A 6,619-nucleotide genomic window follows, 5' to 3' on the forward strand; every position below is an offset into this window, starting at 1 on the left:
TAGGTTCAAATTTTGTAATTAGATTTACATGATAAAAATCAGACATATCTCAAGATTCCTTTCTAAAATTTCCTCTAAACACTGCCCAGTAACCAGACAATATTCCAAGAGAATGGGGGTGGGAAGTGGAACAGGACCCCATCACCCACTTCCTGGCCCATTTTCCAACCTGCAAAAAAATGGAGTAGTAACAAATGACCTGGTAACATCAAAATAGATGTTCAACCTGCAGCTCATTAAACTTTCCTTATAGAAACACTATGAAATCAGTGGCATTGTGAATCAGGCAGCTTTCAAAAATGAGTGAACGTTCTGCAACACCAGTTTCACCCCCCAGGCAGTAAGTTGAAAATTTATGTCCAAGTGCCTCATATCTAAATTTTCTTTACCTCAGTAACACTGGTCATAAGTAATATCCATATCAAACAGGAGTCCATGTTGTTCACTGGTAAATGAGAGACAGAAGCAAAATTAAGTGGTTTAAAACACCCTGAAAATCCTTGTTTTCCAACAGCTTCTCGATATTTTCTGCCACTGATCAGTGCTTCGAAATCTATTTTGTGTCTTCTCCTGTGAGGCTCCTATTTTCACTGTTCGCCTACTTAAAGGAGCCCGCAATGGATTTCCCACTAAAAATACTACAATAATCTTGGCTTTTGGAGGAAGTGGAAGATAACTCAGGGAGTTCAGCCTGGTCAGGTACCAGAAGAGGCATAAGTCATCTGCCTGCCGGTACCTCTACTCCACAACATTCAGGCCAAGGTATTCCTAGCAACAGTGCTTCGAGAATTCTGGAATCCGCATTATAGGAAGGATGTGATTGCACTAGAGAGAGTGCAGAGGAGATTTACCAGGATGTTGCCTGGGCTGGAGAGTTTTAGTTATGAGGAAAGATTGAATAGACTAGGGTTATTTTCCCTGGAGCAGAGGAGATTGAGGGGGAACATGAGATGTATAAAATTATGAGGGGCATAGATAGGGTGGACAGGAAGGAACTTTTCCCCTTGGTGGAGGGATCAGTAACCAGGGGGCATAGATTTAAGGTAAGGGGCAGGAGGTTTGGAGGGTATGTGAGGAAGAATTTTTTTCTTGGTGGGAATCTGGAACTCACTGCCTGAAAAGGTGATTGAGGCATACATCCTCATAACATTTAAGAAGTATTTGGATGTGCACTTGCGATGCCATGTCATACAAGGCTATGAGCCTAGTGCTGGAAAATGGGATTAGAATAGTTAGGTACTTGTTAGACTGGCGCAGACTCGATGAGCCGAAAGGCCTTTTTCTGTGTTGCAGACCTCTATGACTCAAGCCCCATTTGATAGCACTGTTGATGACCCCTTCCATTACTTTACTGATGATCGAGAGTAGACTGATGGGGCGTGTTGGATTTGTCCGGCTTTTGGGGACAGGGCATACCTTGGCAATTTTCCACATAGCTGGGTAGATGCCTGTGTTGTAGCTGTACTGGAACAGCTTGGCTAGGGGTGCGGCAAGTTCTGGAGCACACGTGTTCAGTACTGTTGCCGGAATATTGTCAGGACCTGTAGCCTTTACAGTATCCAGTATCTTCAGTTGTTCCTTGATATCATGTGGAGTGAATTGAATTGGCTGAAGACTGGCATCTGTGATGCTGGAGACCTCCGGAGGAGGCCGAGATGGATCATCCACTCCTCACTTCTGGCTTCAGCCTTATCTTTTGCACTGATGTGCTGGGCTCCTCCATCATTAAGGATGGGCTTATTTGTGCAGCTTCCTCCTCCAGTGAGTTGTTTAATTGTCCACCACCATTCACGACTGGATGTGACAGGACTGCAGAGCTTAGACCTGATCCATTGGTTGTGGAATCACTTAGCTCTGTCTATCACTTACTGCTTATGTTGCTTCGCATGCAAGTAATCCTGTGTTATAGCATCACCAGGTTGACACCTCATTTTTAAGTATGCCTGGTGGTGTTCCTGGCATGCCCTCCTCCACTCCTTATTGAACCAGGGATGATCCCCTGGCTTGGTGGTGATGGTACAGTGGGGGATATGCCAGGCCATGAGGTTACAGATGGTGGTTGAGTATAATTCTGCTGCTGCTGATGGCCCACAGGGCCTCATGGTTGCCCAGTCTTGAGTTGCTAGATCTGTTCGAAATCTACCCCATTTAGCACATTGACAGTGCCACACAACACAATGGAGGGTATCCTCAGTGTGATGTTTCCACAAGGAAACTCCTGCTGGACCTGTCGGCATGGACAGGTGCATCTGCGGCAGGTAGGTTGGTGAGGATGAGGTCAAGTATGTTTTTCCCTCTTGTTGGTTCCCTCACCACCTGCCGCAAACCCAGTCCAACAGCTATGTCCTTTAGAACTCAGCCAGCTCGGTCAGTAGTGGTGCTACCGAGCCACCTTAGGTGATGGACATTGAAGTATCCCACCCAGAGTACATTCCGCGCCCTCGCCACCCTCAGTGCTTCCTCCAAGTGATGTTCAACATGGAGGAGCGCTGATTCATCAGCTGAGGGGGCCACGGTACATGGTAATCAGCAGGTACTTTCCTTGCCCATGTTTGACCTGATGCCACAAGACTTCATGGAGTCGACGTTGAGGTCTCCCAGGGCAGCTCCCTCCCGACTGTATACCACTGTGCCGTCACCGCCTCTGCAGGGACAGGACATACCCAGGGATGGCAAAGGTGGTGTCTGGGACATTACCTGTAAGATATGATTCCATGAGGTTGACTGTGTTACGTTGTTGGCTTGACTAGTCTGAGACAGTTCTCCCAATTTTGGCACTAGCCCCCAGATGTTAGTAAGGAGGACTTTGCAAGGTCGACAGGGCTGGGTTTGCCACTGTCATTTCCAGCGCCTTGGCCAATGCCGGGTGGTCCATCCGGTTTCATTCCTTATTCCTCTCCCTATTTACTCTATCATAACCCATGATTTTCAACATGTCTATCAAACTCCTCTTAACCTTCTCTGCTCTAAGGAGAACAACCCTAGTTTCCCCAATCTCTTCACACAGCTGAGACCATCATCTCTGGTACCCTTCCAGTAAATCTCTGGTACACCCTCTCCAAGGGCTTGACATCCTTTCTTAAGTGTTCAGCCCAGAATTGTGTCCAGTACTCCAGCTGAGGCTTAATTGACTTTATAAAGGTTTAGTTTAATGACATTGCTTTTGTAATCTATGCCTCTATTAATTAAGCCCATATGCTTTTTAAACAGCTTTCTCAAATTGTCCTGGTACTCTAAAAGGTTACCGTATATACACCTCCAGGCCTCCATGTTCCTATACCTTTAAAATTGTACCATTTAGTTCATATTGTCCTTAGTCTACCTGCCACGTGTATCATTTCACACTTCTGTGTCTTAAATTTCATCTGCCATATATCTTCCCATTTCATTAGCCTATGTTCTCAAGTCTGTTCCTATCTCTCCTCATTGTTTTGTATTTTTAAAAAAATTTATTTCATGGGGTGTGGCAAGACCAGTGTTTATTGCCCATCCCTAACTGCCCTTGAACTGAGCGGCTTGCTTACGCCACTTCAGAGGGAAGATATTGCTCTGGGTCTAGTCACATGTAGGCCAGACCGGGTAAGGACAGTAGATTTCCTTCCCTAAAAAAGGACATTAGTGAACCAGATGAGTTTTTATGACAACCAATGATAATTTCATGGACATCATTATTGAGACTAGTTTTCAATTCCAGAATTATTAACTGAGTTTAAATTCCACCAGCCGCTATGCTATGCTTTGAAATTATGTTCCTGGATCCAAGTTGAGGTCAATAATATGGGAAACATCACTGCATATTTTCTTCCAGTCTGAGAAAACAATCATTCACCACACCACAACCATCTGCCTCCTATCCCTTAGCCAATCTTGTATCCATGTTACCACTATCCCTTTATTCCCACGAGCTTTAACTTTGCTGTCATGTCCATTATGTGGTACTTTGTGTAACACCAACTTATATTTCACCTCTTTTCTATTTTTACTTAGTTCTGTTGAAGGGTCATTCGGACTCGAAACGTTAACTGTGCTCCTCTCCACAGATGCTGCCAGACCTGCTGAGTTTTTCCAGGTGTTTTTGTTTTTGTTTTGGATTTCCAGCATCCGCAGTTTTTTGCTTTTAAAATTCTAAAGGGACTTGATAGGTGGAAGCTGAGATTGTTTCCACTGGCTGTGGAATCTAAAACATGGGGGCACAGTCTCAGGATAAAAGGCTGATCATTTAGGGCTGATATGAGAAATTTCTTCACTCAAAGGGTTGGGAATCTTTGGAATTCTCTACCCCACAGGGTTGTGGATGCTCCATCGTTAAATACATTTAAGGCTGGGATAGAGAGATTTTTGGACTCTCGGGGAATTAAGGAATATGGGGAGGGCAGGAAAATGGAAATGAAGCCCAAGAACAGCCATGATCGTATTGAACGGTGGAGCAGGCTCGATGATCCAAGTGGTCTGCTCATTTTTTATGTTCTTATGTCTCACATAGGAGGAGTAGGCCATTCAGCCAGTTGAGCCTGCTCTGCCATTCAGTCAGATCATGGCTGATCATCTACCTACTCACCATTCCCCGCGTTATCCCCATATCCCCTAATGTCATTAGTATCCAGAAATCTATTGATTTCAATGATTTAGCTTCCACAGCCCTCTGGGGTAGAGAGTTCCAAAGCTTCATCGCCTTCTGAGTGAAGAAATTCCTCCTTATCCCAGTTTTAAATGGCCTGCTCTTTATTCTGAGACCGTGTCCCCCTCTTTCTAACTCACTGGTCAGGGGAAACATCCTATCTACATCTACCCTGTGACACCCTGTAAGAATTTTGTAAGTTTCAATGAGATCACCATTCAGTCTTCAAAACCTAGAGAGTACAGGCTCTATTTCCTCAGTCTCTCCCCATAAGACAATCCCCCTATCCCAGGGATTAGTATGGTGAAACTTGTTGGCACTCCCTCTATGGCAATTATATCCTTCCTTAGGTAAGGAGACTAAAACTGTACATAATTCTCCAGGTGCAGTCTCACCAAGGCTGTATACAGTTGCAGCAAGAACTGTACTCCTGTTCTCAAATCCCTATGTGATAAAGGCCAACATACCTTTTGCCTTCCTAATTGCTGGCTGCACCTACCACCTAGCTTAGTGACTCATGAACAAGGACACACAAGTCTCTTTGGACATCAACATTTCCCAAACCTCTCACCATTTAAGAAATATTCTGTCTTTCTGTTTTATCTACCAAAGTGGATAACTTTACACTTATTCACATTATATCCCATTTGCCATGTTCTTGCCCATTCACATAGCCTGTCCAAGTCCCCTTGAAGCCTCCTTGCATCCTTCTCACAACTTACATTCCTACCTAATTTTGTGTCATCATCAAATTTGGAAATATTACAATTGGTCCCCACGTCGAAATCATTTATAGAGGTTATGAACAGCTGTGGCCCCAGCACTGATCCTTGCATACTCCACTAGGAACAGCCTGCCATCTTGAGAATGACCCATTTATTCCTACTATTTTCTGTCTGTTAACAAATTCTCAATCGAAACAAGTAAATTACCCCAATCCCTTGTGATCTAATTTTGTTTACTAACCTGTATGGGACCTTATTAAAAGCCTTCTTAAATCCAAATACACCACATCCACTGGTTCTCCTTTATCTATGCTACAAGTAACATTCTCAAAAAACTCCAACAGGTTTGTCAAACATGGTTTCCCTTTCATAAATCCATGTTGACTCTGCCCAATCATATTCTTTTCTAAGTGTCTAGTTATCACATCCTTTATAATAGATTCTAATGTTTTCCCTGCTACTGATGTCAAACTAACAAGGTAGCTTATCCAACAGATCCCCTTTCAACTCAATGAAGTTGGCCCTTCTCCAGTTAAGTATTTGTATGCTTGATGGTGTCTTGTTCTTTTCCATCACTACTCTAAATCTCCCAAATACTTTCCCATTAAAACTCGTTCCATTTACCCCACTTCATTCCCCAGAACTAAGTCCAGCATTGCCCTCATCACTGGACTAGAAACACACTCATCAAAAAAGTTATCTTCTGCATAATCTGTGGCTCCCATAGCCTCTTCAAAAGCACATTAATAGAGAAGTTCCTTAAAGCCGGTACATGCCCAGAGGCCAGCAGATTGTGACCGTCAGTAATGAAGAAATAACAAATACACGTCCAAGTTAGGATGGGGTGTGACCTGGAGGGGAATTTGCAAGGGGGGTTAGTGATGATTCAGTCAAGGGGGCAGCTATCAAAATTATCTTTCAAAACCTGTTACACAACAATTACACGCATGGAAAGTGTCATGTGATGCAGCCAATGGTTACAGAACTTCATAAATGTAAGGCATTAATTAAAAAGTACATTTCAGCACTTAAACATGTTTTCCTTAGAGGTTCCAAAGCATTCAGAAAGCTTAACAGACATAATGTTCAAAATATGGCCTAATTACTAATATGGTTTATTTGCTTTCACATGCCAACAACATCATAAATTTCCACTGAAATGGAGAAAGCTGAAACCATGCAGTCTAACAGCTGGAAATATTCATTAACCTTTGCTAATAGCCCAGGAACTATTTGTGTTAGCATTTAAGTGACTAAAAGACTTCCTCATAGGGAG

Source organism: Cetorhinus maximus, chromosome 19 (genome assembly GCF_964194155.1).
Source record: "Cetorhinus maximus chromosome 19, sCetMax3.hap1.1, whole genome shotgun sequence".
In the NCBI taxonomy this organism is placed as follows: domain Eukaryota; kingdom Metazoa; phylum Chordata; class Chondrichthyes; order Lamniformes; family Cetorhinidae; genus Cetorhinus; species Cetorhinus maximus.